The sequence below is a fragment of the Equus caballus genome, chromosome 25 (genome assembly GCF_041296265.1).
Source record: "Equus caballus isolate H_3958 breed thoroughbred chromosome 25, TB-T2T, whole genome shotgun sequence".
Classification (NCBI taxonomy): Eukaryota; Metazoa; Chordata; class Mammalia; order Perissodactyla; family Equidae; genus Equus; species Equus caballus.
Genome location: NC_091708.1, coordinates 34,519,078 through 34,536,697, shown reverse-complemented (window position 1 = coordinate 34,536,697; position 17,620 = coordinate 34,519,078). Strand labels below are relative to the sequence as shown.

The 17,620-nt window shown below is 36.6% G+C and overlaps 1 pseudogene; it reads left to right on the top strand.

Moving 5' to 3' along the window:
• OR1J1DP (olfactory receptor family 1 subfamily J member 1D, pseudogene) lies at positions 4,466–5,407 on the top strand (annotated as a pseudogene).

Below are 17,620 nucleotides of genomic sequence, written 5' to 3'. Positions count from 1 at the left end.
TTGATTGTCTCGGGTATCTGCTTACACGCAACTTCCTACAAGTCTGCCTTGATTGACCACTTAAATTTCAGTTTGACACCCTTCTTCTGTGTTCCCAAAGCACTCATCACTCACCTTAATTGCACTTGACACACACTGTTTTGTCTATTCTGCTCACTACTTTGGGAGCACTCCCAATGTATTTTTTTTTCAGATATTTACTCAGAATACTCAAATTCTTTGCCACATCGTAGCTACACAATATTTTTGTGAATGAGTAAAATAATGAATGAGTTATTGAAAAAATAATGTATAGAATGCTATCTTCTCTGCTCGATCTGTTATCTCTTCTCTATTTTTGCCAATCTGAATGGAACAGGTTTCCAAAGGCTTCTCACACTCAATCTTATGATTAAAAATATATTTTGAGCTCTGAGAATGTGCCAACTATTATGTGTTATAGCCAACAAGAAAAATCTCTACATACATGCAATTCAGGTGTTTCTGTAGGAAAAAGTACTCTCTATTTGTAAAAAACAGAAGCCTAACTATTCCTTGATAAGTGTTTTTATTCCCTGGAACTAGTGGCCATTCTCCTCCCAGTTCCAGATAGAATATGGGAAGGAAGAAGTCCATAAGATACAAAGCCTACTATTATGGTGAGATGCAACTAGGCTTTTGGTTTGAAGGTAATGCATTTGGGTTTGAAACCTCATTTGTCCATTTTCCTGTGAGCCATTATCAATCACAATAAAATGGGGGAAAAAACCACTATCCACCTGAAGAATTATTGTGAAGCTTAAGTGAATTCATAGATGTTAAAATTCTCCATGAATAAATGAATCTGCAAATAATAGAAGTCCTCATTCATATACCCAAAGGAGTTGACTATCCTTAGTATCTGGCAAGGGCACCTATCCCCTGGGAGTGGCTAAGGGAAATGCAGTAATTACTCCCAAATTGTCCTTCACCAAAATCTGTTCCCTGGGTTTTCTGGGTTCTCAGAGTGGCTGCTAAAAATGGATGCCTTTGTCACTGTCTGGATCTGGTGAAAAAGAGAGCGTGTACTTCCTTCCCACTTCAGAGTTGAGTTTGTGACATTTTCCCTGCACAAGATCTAAAGAAAAGTTAGTTCCTACCCTGAAGCTGACAGTAGTGCTTGCATTTATTACTCCTGAGATAGGTAAGGGCAGTGCCTATAGACTTCACTCAGCAATCAATATGTGTGTGTGTGTGTGAGAGTGTGTGTATGTGTTTGAGAATGGTCTTCTACAAAATCTTGCAGATGATTATACTTGTATCAAGCACTTTTATAGTTTTCGTGTATCATCTCAACTTAGATGGACAAAATAATTATTACTCTTTGGAGTTTACACTTCTCTAGGAAAACGCTATTTCTTTCACAGTTTTGTTGAATATCTGTCATGCATCCAAACTGTGAGCAAAACTCCACGTTTAATAAAATAATAATATAATCTGCATTGTTTTTACAAATAACTGTAAGCATGACTATACATAATTTTCTATTGTGTTTTCAAATATTATATCATGAGCTTTTCATGAATGAATTTTACTGGCTACATGATATTATTTCCAATGGATGTGAATAATAGTTGCCTTATTAACAGAAATTAGGAAGTCCATCAACCACATTTGCCAGGATCTGATCTGCTTTTTTTCTGGAGACCTCACAAATTCACTTTATGAGCTCTGCTCTTTCACTTTACTCTTTCTTTTCATTTTACTCTCTGTAAACCCCGTAGCTGGTATCCTAGTCTCTCTAGGCACTTCTGATCGTCTGATTAACAACAGAGGCAATATATCTATCAAAAGGCTTTGGGGAAATTATAGATCCCATCTTCTTCTCTTTAATGGGAAACACATATCCAGATGTCTCTTTTTCATCAAATCATGCTCTGCTGGAGGCACTATTGCTTGGTGGTTAGCAACATGGGTTTGAAATCAGATAAATCTGGGTTTAAATGATCTGTCCATCATTTTCATACTGAATGATTTTAGGAAAATTACTTACACTCTCTAAGCCCTAGTTTCCAAATGGTTAAATGAGAATAATTCCATTTTTGTGGTCCTGTTAGGCTGATACGATATACAGGACATGTCATAGCATCTGGCCTACATTATTCAGACAATAAATATTTGATTAATGAAAAATTATTATAATTTTATCATTATTATCATTGATATTAACATCTAGGCACATATCTTGAAACCATAGATTTTCATTCATCCTCAAACTTCCTGATTTACTTCTTGAAATTCTTGAGTGCTCTCAGGCAGCAAGGACTGTCACACTTGAGGATATAGTCAATGAAGGCAGGTAACACACTGGGAGAAATATAGTCCTTGAAGTCAGATAGACATGGGATCAAGTTCCAGGTTCACCATATAGTAGTACAATAACATTAGGCAAGTTTCTTCACTCAGTCCCAATGTTCTGAGGATCAGAATGACTATGTTGAAAGGTTGTGGGAAGTAGTGAACAGCACTTGAAAAGCACCTGGTGAAAATTAGATGGTAAATCAGATTTTTTTATTAATAATGTGACTATTTCTATCCCTTTATCAGTCATCTCAGACAAAGTGGAAGGACAGTAAATTTGTTATCAGTGTCTTCAGCCTCTGACTTCATTCCACCTGTAATCCCCAACAATCTCCCCTTCTCACTTTGTCTGAGGAGGTCGGTGCCCTTGTTCTGCCATCTAAATGTTGTTCCCAAATATTAACAGTTCCAAGCCATGCCATCTCAGTGAGACTGCTGGCCACAGGGCTCTGTCTTCCAGAGATATTTACTTTTAAATCTAATCTGTAATTGAGACTTTAAAATCTTTTTTTCTCCTGGTGAAAGAATTTCAGGTACCAGCAACCTATTAACGGTGGTATTTTGGGTAAGGGTGTGGAAGGCTCAACGCTTTTCTGGAAATCACACTGTACAGCCATAGTTCTTCACGGCACCCCACCCCCACCCCCACAAATGGATCCATAAAATCTGAAGACTCTCAAGAAAATTAGAGAGAGTAGTCCATCATTCATTTTCCACAATCCGTGATGACTGTGGCGTCAGGGTTGGGGCCAAGGTGCTGGAATCTGTGCAGAAGGCTTACTGTTTCTAGGACTGAGTAGCAAACTACCTTTCACCTGTTTCTCAGACAACTAACATATTCACAGATATTCTGATTTAATTTCTGATTCCAGACACTATAGGGAGCCAATTGGCTCCCTACACTTTGCAGCAGTCATTGAAAGTTGTCATTTGACATGAATTTTCACTACTGGATTCATTTGTTTCATAATTACACTATTCTTTTCACTCAGTTGGAGGTAGAGGAACCAGGACTCATACCTGGTTGTCTTCTGAATCCAGCTGAAAAAGTGATGGTGAGGCCAAGTCCTCATTATAAACGTGTCTGTTTCTAGACTCTCTATTTTCTTCCACTGTTTTATTAGTTTATCTTGTAAAATGCATTTTCTGTTGAAATCAATATATCTTTATAATCAGCTTTGATAGGTTATAGTGACTCCCTATCTTCTCTTTTAAAAAATATATAGACATTTTGACAACCATTGATTGGAGTTAGGAAATAAATCTCTTACAGTCTATTTTAGAGACAATGAAAAGATTAGAATTCCTTTTTATAATTATGTTTCATTTTTAGATTATACTTCTTTGAATGCAATTTCATGTGACAACTAAATAATATTATTATTAGGGTTTATTATTATTAGGATTATTAGGGTTAAACCTGAGTCTTGAACAAGGTCTGATGCAAGTTTCTTAAAGATACCTCTATGATGAATTTAATTTGAATATCTTATCTTTTACTGGATAGACTAATTTATATTGTGTGTGCATTCATTTTCTTTGATAGATTCTGGGTCTACAGCCAATGAACAAATTAGAAATAATCTAAGATGTGTAGACAGGAGGAGGATACAGTATTAAAGAGATTATTACACAGAAAATTAGGAAGGGCAATGATATTTCTGATGTCAAATAATTTGTTTTGCTTCCAGAGACCAAATTCTGGAGTCAAAACACTTGGGCCCAAATCCCAGCTTCTCCTCTTCTTACCTCAGTGACTGTGAGACTGTCTGCTTCAGCTATCCCATAGGAAAGTGGAAATAATAACAGTCCCTACCTAGTTCATATACTTCAGACTGTGGAATCAGTTACTACATGTAAGCTATAAGAACAACACATAAGGACAATGTTTAATAAACACTGTTAGTATTATCATTTACAGAGACTGGGGCCAGATTGATAGAAAAAGTAGCTGTATATCATAAACCTACACTTCTACTTTTATCTGAAAAATATATGTCAAATATAAGAAAATATGGATGAAGACATTCTAAAAATCAAAAGAACATCTCTTTTATGCTATGCCACTATTATCATTTTTTTTATTTTGAGACATTCCTTTCCCCCTCAGCTTTCTACAGTAATCCCCTCCAGCTGATATATCAGTATGAGAGGAGAGAACCAGAGCAGCGTGTATGAGTTCCTCCTCCTGGGGCTCCCCATCGAGCCAGAGCAGGAGGGCCTGTTCTTCATCCTGTTCCTGGGCATGTACCTGATCACGGTGCTGGGGAACCTACTCATCATCCTGCTCATCAGGCTGGACTCTCACCTCCATACCCCCATGTACTTCTTCCTCAGCCACTTGGCCTTCACTGATGTCTCCTTCTCATCTGTCACCGTCCCTAAGATGCTGATGAACATGCACACTAAGCACAAATCCATCCCCTATGCAGGATGCATTTCACAGACATATTTTTTCATCTTCTTTGCTGCTTTGGACAGTTTCCTGATCACTTCAATGGCTTATGACAGGTATGTGGCCATCTGTCATCCTCTCCATTATACCACCATCATGAGTCAGAGAGTTTGTATCATGCTGGTGGCCAGGCCCTGGCTCATTGCCCATGCGTGTGCTCTTTTGCACACCCTCCTCCTGGCCCGGCTTTCCTTCTGTGCTCACCACACTCTCCCTCACTTCTTCTGTGACCTTGCTGCCCTGCTCAAATTGTCCTGCTCAGACATTTCCCTCAACAAATTGGCAATCTTTACTGTGGGATTAGCAACAATTGTGCTTCCATTCTTAGGCATCCTGGTTTCTTATGGCCATATTGGGGCCACCATCCTCCAAGTTCCCTCTGCCCATGGCATCTGCAAAGCCTTGTCAACATGTGGATCTCATCTCTCAGTAGTGACACTTTACTATGGGGCAATTATTGGTCTGTATTTTCTTCCCTCATCCAACAATGCCAACAACAATAACATAATTGCTTCATTGATGTACACAGTGGCCATTCCCATGTTGAATCCCTTCATTTATAGCCTGAGAAATAAAGACATGAAAAAGGCCTTGAGAAAACTCCTGAGTAAGAAAACATACTCCTCCAACTGATACTTACCTTTCTTTTAAAACACCTATATGATCCTATTTCCGCAATAATATATAGCTCACTTGTCTTCTTTCCACAGCTGCTAATCAGAAATCTTTTCTGGAATTATTCTTGAAACTATTAGAGAAGTAAAATAGAATTTGGCTTATAGGACTTGAATAAAGTGGGGCTAAACTTCTCTTGGATAGTGGGGATTGTAAAATACTTTGAGGGTGCTATGGCACTTCAGCAGTTATCATTGAATGGAAGCCATTAAAGCTGGTGGTTCCCCAATATTAAAGTTGTTACAAAATGTTTTTGGAGTTTCACATTTTCATTTCTAAAGAATTTTCCATTTTGGTGACAATATGGCTTCTCCTTTACCCAGGCACCCAAGCATTCAGGGACCATGATCCCTTTGAGGGAGAATTAATTAAATTTTACTTTCTTTATATGATATCAACACACTGCTTTCTTGTCCTTCAGGAATATAACCCATACTTTCTCCCCAAACACATACAGATATTCAGCAACAAAATAAATGTCAACTCCTTTGTCTCAGGTACTGGTCAAAGAGCTTAATATGCATTAAAATCATCTACTTTAATCCTGATAACAACCCTAAGAAATATGGTGGGAAAACTCAGACTCAAAAAGCTGAAGAACTTCTTAAAATTGCACTTAATGAAAGTAATATTTCAATCTTGGCAGAACTCCAGAGTTCTTCAACCAAGGACCATAATTGTTTACATGGAACGCTGTGTCCTGAGGAGGAATAATTAGCTCAGCAGGGGATATGAAAAATTTCCCGGAGAAGACATTGCTTTACCTGAGACTTGACAAATCAGTATTATCTAGACACGAAAAGTTCTATCTTGTCTTGATGACCATAGGAAGAGGGAACAGCATGGGTCAGGATGTTAACCTAGAAGTTTCAACTGAGGCACCAAGATTTGATAGACAGAAGATACCAAAGTGAGTTGGAAGACCCAAAATGAAGACGTTTATAGGAAGTACTCAATGATCAATTTCATAACTAATTTTGTCTGTGTGTGAGGAAAATTGTCACTGAGCTAACATCTGTGCCAATCTTCCTCTCTTCTATGTGGGATGCTGCCATAGTGTGGCTTGATGAGTGCTGCTAGGTCCACACCCGGAATCTGAACCTGCAAACCCTGGACTGCCAAAGCAGACTTAACCACTAAACAACCAGACCATCCCCCAATTTCATCACTCTTGAGACTCCCAGCATAGATGTGGATCTAAAAAGTGATAGGAGCTGGAAATGAGGGATTCTTGTGAAGTGGTGGAGCTTTTTTTCAGAAAGCTGTATGGTGAGCCCCAAATCCTGCAAACAGAGAGGGGGGTACCCTTCTCCTCATACCAAGCTTAGTGGGAGAAGCTTCAAAAGAACCTTTTAGAGAGATTTATTTACATCCTTTGCTTTTATAAGAGTGAGAACAATAGGAAAAATGAAGTGGTAGGGGAGAGGGAGAGAATTGGAATTATGGAATAGAATTATGTTTGGGAAATACCTTTACTTCTTTTCACCGTAGGGCAATAAAAGCAAAAACGTTTCTGATGGACAACAGGTGGGCTATGTGAGAGAGATAAGTGATATGAAGCCACATTAAATTCCTCCCAAGAAAACCTATTAGTAAGCCTAGAAAACACCAGGAGAGAATAAGAGATTTGTAGTGGATGAACCACCACAAACAGGGGCTATGAGGCGAAGCATTCACAGGATGAAATATACTTAGTTAAATCACAGAGCATGTGTGTGAAGGCAGCCCAGAAGTCTCTGATTATCCCATGGCCCAGAAGTGACAAGAGAATGAGTCAGTTTTAACCATCATCCAAGTCAAGAGAGGTCAAAACCTCCTTAATATGGTAGTGACCAAAAAGGCATATATTGTCACTTCTTTCTCATTCTTCCTTCCATACTCCATCTCCAGAAGGTGGGTTCAGTAGCTGCAACTTTACTTGAGAAAAATAAGGGAAAAAGAGATAATATGCCATTATGACTCCTTTCTGGACCTCAGGTTCTTGCCTGCAGCTGAATTCAATGAGAGAAATGGAAATTTAATTACAGAATTGAGGGAGCATTTGTAATAGAAAGTAATCCTTACTGTTTCTAATACCTAAAGGTTAGAAGAGAATTTATGGGGTCTATAAGAGGTTTTCTTTTTTTTTTTCAGTAGTAGAGGAAAACAATCCTCAACTAAATAAATTTTGAAATAACAGCAATAAGAAATTACATCTCCTGAGAGGTAACTTGTTCAACACTACATATATCAAGTATAGTATATTGCATTATTGTTTAAAATAAGATTTACTCTTTCTTCCTCACTTCCATGGGAGGAATATACTTTCCCACTCCAATGATGTTAGGCTTGCCCTTGTGACATAAGGACTTTTTCATACCCCTATGTATCAATCAGCTCTTGCCACAAAAACACTAGATAACAAATGACCACAATATCTCAGCAACATTCAATGGATCTGAAGGTTAGTTGAGGCTTGCCAGAACTAATTTAAGCTGATCGAGCTTGGGATGGTGATTTTTCTGGACTTGACTGTTCTCACTTGTGCTTCTATGGGCACCTGCAGGTTATCTGATCTAAAGTAGGCTCATCTGGGGTGACTCTGCCCCATGCATTCCTCATCCTGTTCCTGGTGCTTGTATATGTGCCCTCTCCCAGCCTCCTACCCAACCCCCCTTTCTTGTACTTAGATCCTATAGTAGATTGTGGTTGTTAGCATCATCATCATCCGTGTCTAAGGCTTCTCCTATATTGCAGTGGTGAGGCTGGAAATTACGTTTTCCACATTTTTCTTTTCGGTATCGTTCATGTTTAATGTTTTCCACTGAGAGGAACTTGTGAGAGATTTGAAGGTGGAAGAGAAGCCATTACTCTCTGCAGGAAACTATAGCCAGCAATAGAGGCAAATGTGAGATTCACAGTAGTTTCCCACTGAGCTCCTAAGAGCCGCCTGCATTATTGCTGAAGACTGAGACATTTTGGGGAGTTTTTCAGTGATTCTTGAGATTTGCAGCTACTCTTCATTAACCTTTTGAAACTATCTATTTTATGCGTTAGGCTGAAATCTTTAGTTTTAGCTTTTTTAATCTTCAAGAGCAACTTCTCTAACCTCTGTTCCCTAGTTCTTTCAGACTATCTCCAGTTTTATAGGTACACATCTTTGTTCTACCTTCCTGAAGAAATCCTTACTGATACACTTCCACTTAAAGATTACCCGTCATTTATCTTTGTCTATTTCTTAGAGTACTGATAAAATTACCTAATCGATATTTCATTTTCAGTCAAGGGCATCTATTGCAAAGTAGTGGAGAAAAAATAAACTCTTTAAAGTTAGTGAATTTTAAAAATTTTATTATTAATATGAACAAACATTAAAATGAATCTCTATCTCACACTACGTTAAAACAATCAACTCAATGTATTTCAAGGACTGAAGGCAAAGTTTTAAAATTTCATGCAAAAATATAGAACACAATCTTTATGTACATGAGACATGGAAGTCTTTTTTTTATTTTTAAAACTTCAGATGTATTTGGTTTGAGCCACACTGAAAAGCACATGATTTGCCAGCCAATGCCGGTATAAAAACCTATCAGGGATGGAAATCATCAAAGTGTTATAAAAACTGGATCCTGTTAAGTTATTATCAAAGCATACACTGTTGATATTCTTTTATTCTATTCTGATGAAATCTAGCTCAGCTTCTTATCACATAGTGTTAATCAGATCAGGGGCATGGGTTTCCCTGTAGGCATTTCACTGGATTCTATTTTTGAAGGTCACAAACTTCCCCCAGACTCTGGACAATGCCTTGCACATATAAGCTGTTAGTTGTAAGGTGTTTGTGCATGTATATGTGTGTGTGTTAAATTAATATCTCTGAGTTTAGAGGATATTTTCTCTGACACGACTATATAGCACAGTATCAGTCTTGTAGGTTACTTTGCTAAACAACTCTATCCTTTGAGCAAGAGTCTAGGGTAGAACCATGTAATGCTGAGTTATCTGTAGCAGATTGTTCTAGAGGGGATTCCACTGGGATATTCGCACTATTTATGCAAATTCAAAACGTTCTCTCTGAGAAGAAATCTCAGTACACCCTTCCTCAGTCTCACTTCCTAATCTCACATCTCTTCTTTGTTGTCTACAAAACAGAATTGTTGCCATTTTCAAGGTGACATTCTCAACGAAGTACATTAAATTCAAGAATACAAATCATACAATAATTCATTAATAACTTTAATCACATTAAAATTAAGACTAATAGTAAAAAAAAGCTAAAGTAACAATCTTCAAATAATGGAAGGTGTTTGCAATATAGACAAGTGGTAAGGGATTTACTTTCAGATTTACGAGGTCTGTCTTACAATATAATAGATAAAAGAGAAGCAATCCAATAAAAAAAAAACCAAGGGAAATAAATAATCATGTATTTCACAAGAGAAAATTTTGTATCAATACTGAGAGTGATGATCAATAAGGATAGTGATAGCTGCTACAATGGTTCAGTGTGGGTCTTCTGATGGAGTGATGGCATTTCACTTTATGTTAATTCAGGGACCAAGTTCAATTATCTCTCAAAGAAGCAGGTAATTTTCTTCCAGACAATAGAGCAGAAGACACACTATTCTTCACAATTTAGCCAGGAAATAAGACACGTTCTCTTCCTTTGTGGAGAATGTGCCATCTACCTACACCTAGATTAGGAGGAAATGTGTCAGCTGCCTCCCAGTGACAACTTCACACGTGGGAAGTAGGTCATGAAATTTTGGAGGACAGCCAGCCATCTCTGCCACAAATATTCAATAAGCGTAGCATAAGATGCTATACCTCTTCAATAATCAGGGAAATAGAAAGTGAAACCACTATGAGATATAATTTTCTATTCACCAGAATTGCAAAAATTAAGAAATCTGTAAATACCAAGTGTTGTTGAACATGTAAATTAATAGGATTTCTCATACTCAGGTGAGGGAGATTTAAATTAGTATAACTTTTAAAAGATTAAAGGATTTTATTTCTTAGAGCAGTTTTAGGTGGGCAGAAAATTTTCATATGCATCTCCCCCATCTCTATCCAGTTCCCCTATTATTAACATCTTTCATCCATGTGTTACATTTGTTATGATTGAACTAACATTGATGTATTATTAACTGAAGTCCACAGTTAACATTAGAATTCACTATATTATACATTTTTTTTGTTTTTTGACGAATATGTAATGACATGTATCCACTGTTATAGCAACAAACAGAATAGTTTCACAGCCATATAAATCCCCTTTGCTCTACCTATTTATCCTTATTCCTCTCAAGTCCTGAACCTCTGGTAACCACTGATCTTTTTGCTGTCTATAATTTGTCGATAATTTCTCCAGAATGTCCTATTGTTGAAATCACACAGTATGTAGACTTTTCACACTGGCTTCTTGGTACACCTATTTTAAGCAGAGCTTAGCAGCTATAGTCAAGTTTAACATACACATAACTACAATCCAGTAGCTTTTCTTCTGGGTATAGAATTTACAGAATCTCTTGCATATATATGCACTAGATGATGTACAAGAATGTTTGTAGCAGCCTTGTCTGTAACAGCAAAATGCTGAAAACAAGCAAAATAGCCATCGAAAATAGAACAGAGTGTGTTATAGCTTCATGGTGGACTATAAACAATATAGATGTTTCACAAGGACAGTATGAGACAAAAAAACCAAAGCCTAGAAGAATAAATATAGAATTATTCCATTTATATGCAGTTCCAGAGAAATCAAAATTGAAGGATCAATATAGAAGTGTTAAAACTGTATGGAAGCCTAAAGAAATATTGAAAATATTAAAGATAATGGGCACTTTCAAGAGGAGAGGAAGATACCATTGAGGAAGAGACACAAAGGACTTAATATTGTTAGTGTTCTACTAGTTAAGCCTCAAGATTAAGTGAGTATTTCTTATAATATTATTTTTTAAAGTGTGATTATATGTCACATACAAATAAAACAAACATATATAAATATCTATATTAATACACAAATATATTTAAACTGTATATATATTATATATGCTTTTTTGTTCGTATGCTAATTTAATATTATTTTTAAATTTAAATAAAATTTCCAAGTAAAATAGGTAAAAATATTGTTCAAATTTGAAGACTATTGAAATTATTTAAAGGACTCAAGATTTGACCTCACACATAGAATAGTTTGAGTACCACCTCCACTAAACATTGCTAGTTTAGTGGTGATGGGAAACTTATGAAATGTCTCTTAATATGAATTCCCTACTTTATACCAATTACTGGGGTTAAATGAAATAATGGATATGGAAATATTTGTCACAGATATCAGCATGTCACAAGGAAGTTACCTACAATTGCCTTGAACAGAGGTAGTTCCTCAAGAACTGAAGACAAAACTTCACTATGTCAGATGGAAACATAAGACACTATATTGATGAACTTGGGGCAGGGAAGTAATATTTTTAGAAACCAGATACATTTGGATTAAAGTACACTACGTCCTGCCTGAGTTCAATTCAGGTTGCCTAGATTTCCAGATATTCTTACTAGCCATTCTTAGTCTCATATCCTGAAAGGCCGAACCCCTGTGTCAGATTGGACTTATCACCCATAATCAAAATCACTTGGAAAGCCACTTGGAAATCTCTTCTATTATCACTACCACGCATCACATCCAATTGGCCATCCAAGGACACAGGGCTACAGCCAAGTTTGAGTTCACCAACTAAGGCCAGTACCAGTCCTGTCTGTACAAATTTCCTGGCCTTTTACAGAAAACCATCTCATTTAAATTTGTGGCCAGGTCCACTCAACTTATGGAAAATAAAGTGACACACCATGTCACCATAATGCTATAAACACAACTGTAACGAAAATTTAGAAAACTGATAAGAAATTAGAAACAAAAATAAAACTCAATATCTGATTAGTGTCATTCATAAAAATACATTTCAAATGTATTACAAAATTAAACACAAAAATAAAGTCATGTAACTGCCAGAAGGGATATTTTTGTTCTCTTGAGAAGGGAAAAGCTGTGCTATATAAAAGTTATAGACTATAGAAAAAGCGAAATAAAATGACTGAGAGCTATGACTTGATAAAAATTTTAAATGCTTGTAGGTCTTGGGATACCAAATGAAAAGGAAATAAAAATAAGAAAGGATAGTTTTGTAGGTATATTTTTAATAAATCTTTCCCATGACTTTCTTTTTTTGGTTTTATTTATTTATTTACTTACTTATTTATTTATTTATTTTTATTTTCGGATGTACATCATAATATATTTCAAATTCTGTGTAGATTACGTCATATTCACCACCTGAAAACTAATTATAGTCCATCCCCTCACCTGTGAGCCTAATCACCCCTTTTGCCCTCCCCCTCTCCTGTTCTCCTATGATAATCAGCAATCCAATCTCCAATGCTATGTGTTTGTTTGTTCTTGTTTTTATCTTCTACTTATGAGTGAGATCATATGGAATTTGACATTCTCCCTCTGACTTATTTCACTCAGCATAATACCCTCAAGGTCCATCCATGTCATCACAAATGGCCGGATTTCATCATTTCTTCTAGCTGAGTAGTAGTCCATCGTGTATAAATACCACATCTTCTTTATCCATTCGTCCTTTGATGGGCACCTAGGTTGCTTGCATGTCTTGGCTATCGTGTATAATGCTGCAATGAACAGGGGTGCAAGTATCTTTATGCCTTTGTGTTTTCAAGTTCTTTGGATAAATACCCAGCAGTGGGATAGCTGGATCATATGGTAGATCTATCCTTAATTTTCTGAGGATGTTCCATACTGCTTTCCGCAGTGGTTGCACCAGTTTGGACTCCCACCAACAGTGAACAAGGGTTCCCTTCTCTCCCCATCCTCTCCAACATTGGTTGTTTCCTGTCTTGTTAATTATAGCCATCCTGACTGGAGTGAGGTGATACCTCATTGCAGTTTTTATTTGCATTTCCCTGATAGCTAATGAAGTTGAGCATCCTTTCATATGTCTGTTGGTCATCCGTACTGCTTCTTTGGAGAAACCTCTGTTCAGATCTTTTGCCCATTTTCTAATTGGATTGTTGGGTTTTTTGTTGTTGAGCTGTATGAGTTCTTTGTATATTTTGGATATTAACCTCTTATCTGATATATGGTTTACAAATATCTTCTCCCAATTGTTAGGTTGACTTTTCGTTTTGTTGATGGTTTCTTTTGCTGTGCAGAAGCTTTTTAGTTTGATATAGTCCCATTTGTTCACTTTTTCTTTTATTTCCCTTGCCCGGTCAGACATGGGACTTGAAAATATGCTGCTCAGACCCATGTCAAGGAGTGTAAAGCCTAAGTTTTCTTCTTGAAGTTTCATGGTTTTAGGTCTTACATTCAAGTTTTTAATCCATTTTGAGTTGATTTTTGTGCATGGTGTAAGGGAATGGTCTACTTTAGTTCTTTTGCATGTGGCTGTCCAGTTTTCCCAACACCATTTATTGAAGAGACTCTCCTTTCTCCATTGTATGCTCTTGGCTCCCTTGTCGAATATCAGCTGTTCATAAATGTGTGGGTTTACTTCTGAGCTCTCAGTTCTGTTCCATTGATCTGTGTGTTTGTTTTTGTGCCAGTACCATGCTGTTTTGGTTACTATGGCTTTGTAGCATATTTTGAAATCAGGGAGTGTGATACCTCCAGCTTTGTTCTTTTTTCTCTGGAATCCTTTGGCTATTTGGGGTCTTTTGTTGTTCCATATAACTTTTAGGATTCTTTGTTCTATTTCTGTGAAAAGTGTTGTTGGAACTTTGATAGGGATTGCGTTGAATCTATAGATTGCTTTAGGAAGTATGGACAATTTAACGATGTTAATTCTTCCAATCCAAGAGCACAGAATATCTTTCCATTCCTTTGTTTCTTCCTCAATTTCTTTCAACAATGTTTTATAGTTTTTGGTGTACAGAACTTTCACCTCTTTGGTTAAGTTTATTCCTGGGTATTTTATTCTTTTTGTTGCAATTGTAAATGGGATTGTATTCTTAATTTCTCTTTCTGCTACTTCGTTGTTAGTGTACAGAAACGCAACCAATTTTTGTACATTGATTTTTTATCCTGCGACTTGACTGTATGCCTTTATTGGTTCTAAAAGTTTTTTAGTGGAATCTTTAGGGTTTTCTAGATATAAAATCATGTCGTCTGCAAAGAGTGACAGTTTCACTTCTCCTTTTCCAATATGGATCCCTTTTATTTCTTTTTCTTGCCTCATTGCTCTGGCTTGGCCTTCCAATACTATGTTAAGTAAGAGTGGTGACAGTGGGCATCCTTGTCTGGTTCCTCTTCTTAGAGGGATAGCTTTCAGTTTATCTCCATTGAGAATGATATTTGCTGTGGGTTTGTCATATATGGCCTTTATTATATTGAGGTATTTTCCTTCTATATCCGTTTTATTTACAATTCTTATCATAAATGGATGCTGTATCTTGTCAGATTCTTTCTCTGCATCTATTGAGATGATCACGTGATTTTTATTCTTCATTGTGTTAATGTGGTGTATCACGTTGTTAGATTTTCAGATGTTGAACCATCTCTGCATCCCTGGAATGAAACCCACTTGATCATGATGTATGATCTTTTTAATGTATTGTTGTATTCAATTTGCTGGTATTTTGTTGATTTTCGCATCGATGTTCATCAGTGATATTGGCCTGGAATTTTCTTTTTTTGTGTTGTCCTTGTCTGATTTTGGTATCAGGATAATGTTGGCTTGGTAGAAAGACTTAGGAAGCCTTCCCTCGTCCTCAATTTTTTGGAAGAGTTTGAGGAGGATAGGTATTAAGTCTTCTTTGAATGTTTGGTAGAATTCATCAGGGAAACCATCTGGTCCTGGACTTTTATTTTTTGGGAGGTATTTGATTGCTGTTTCGATCTCCTTACTGGTGATCAGTCTATTCCAATTTGTTGGCATATAGCTTTTCATAGTATTCTCTTATTATCTTTTGTATTTCTGAGGTGTCTGTTGTAATCTCTCCTCTTTCATTTCTGATTTTATTTATTTGAGCCTTCTCTCTTTGTTGTCTTGGTGAATCTAGCTAAGGGTTTGTCAATTTTTTTTATCTTTTCAAAGAAGCAGCTCTTGGTTTCATTAATTTTTTCTCTTGTTTTTTTAGTCTCTCTTTCGTTTATTTCTGCTCTGCTTTTTATTATTTCCTTCCTTCTGCTGATTTTGGGCTTTGTTTGTTGTTCTTTTTCCAGTACCTTTAGGTGCACTTTTAGATTGTCTATTTGGGATTTTTCATCTTTGTTGAGGTAGACCTGAATTGCTATAAACTTCCCTCTTAGAATCACTTTTGCTGTATCCCACAGATTTTGACATGTCATGTTTTCATTTTCATTTGTCTCCAGGAATTTTTTTATTTCTTCTTTTTTGATTTCTTCATTGACCCAATCGTTGTTCAGTAGCATTTTGTTTAATCTCCACATTTTTGTGGCTTCTCTGGTTTTCTTCCTGTAGTTGATTTCCAGTTTCATACCTTGTGGTCAGAAAAGATGCATGGTATTATTTCGATCTTCTTAAATTTATGGAGACTTGTTTTGTGGCCTAATATGTGATCAGTCCTGGAGAATGTTCCATGGGCATTTGAAAAGAATGTGTATTCCGTGGTTTTTGGATAGAATGTTCTGTATATATCCACTAAGTCCATCTGGCCTAATGTGTCCCTTAAGGCCAATGTTTCCTTATTGATCTTCTGTTTGGATGATCTATCCATTGGTGTAAGTGGAGTGTTGAAGTCCCCTCCTATTATTGTGTTACTGTCTATTTCTCCTTTCATGCCTGTTAATAATTGCTTTATATATTTAGGTGCTCCTATGTTGGGTGCATAGATATTTACAAGTGTTATAACATCTTGTTGTGTTGTTCCCTTTATCATTATGTAGTGCCTGTCTTTGTCTCTTGTTACAGTTTTGTTTTAAAGTCTATTTTGTCTGATATAAGTATTGCTAGCCCCACTTTCTTTTCTTTGCCATTTTCATGGAATATCTTTTTCCATCCTTTCACTTTCAGTTTGTAAGTGTCCTGTCCTTAGGTCTGAAGTGTGTCTCTTGTATGTAGCATATACATGGATCTTGTTTTTTTATCCAATTGGCCACCCTATGGCATTTGATTGAAGCGTTTAGTCCATTGACATTTGAAGTAGCTATTGATGAATATGTATTTATTGCCACTTTGTCACTTTTTTTTCTGGGTGTTTTAGTAGTTCTTCTCTGTTCCTTTCTTTTTCTCTTTCTCTCTTCCCTTGTGGTTTGATGGCTATCTTTAGTAATATGTTTGATTTATTTTATCTTACTTTTCTTCTTGCTTGTTATAGGTTTCTGATTTGTGATTACCATGAGGATCCTATTTAATATACTATGCATATAATAGTCTGTATTGAGTTGATAAACTCTTTAGCTTGACCTCTTTCTAAAAACTCTACTTTTTCACTCCCCTCCTCCCACATTATATGTTTTTCAAATCATATATAGTCACTTGTTTAGTGTGCATCTGTCCATTACCTTCTTATCATTGAAATAGGTCATTTTAGTACATTTGTCTTTTAACCTTCATATTATCTTCACAGGTAGTTGATCTGCTGCCTTTACTATATTTTTATCTTACAAATGATTTTACTGCCTGGTTTTGTTGTTGTTCTGTTTTTTTGATAGTTTTGTTTTGTTTTGTTTTGTTTTTGAGGAAGATTAGCCCTGAGCTAACCACTGCCAATCCTCCTCTTTTTGCTGAGGAAGAGTGACCCTGAGCTAACATCTGTGCTCATCTTCCTGTTCTTTATATGTGGGATGCCTACCACAGCATGGTGTGCCAAATGGTACCATGTCCACACCTGGGATCCGAACCAACGAACCCCAGGCTGCTGAGATGTGGAACATGCGAACTTAACCGCTGCACCACCGGGAAAGCCCCAGATAGTTTTTTGTGTGTGTGTGTGTCTATTTGTGGTCATTGCTTTCCCACTTAAATAAGTCCCTTCAGCATTTCTTGTAGAACTTGTTTCTTGGTGATAAAATCCTTTAATTTTTTGCTTGTCTGGGAAGCTCTTTATCTCTCCTTCCATTCTGAAGGACAACCTTGATGCATAGGGTAGCCTTGGCTGTAGGTTTTTTCCTTTTATCACTTTAAATACGTCGTGCCATTCTCT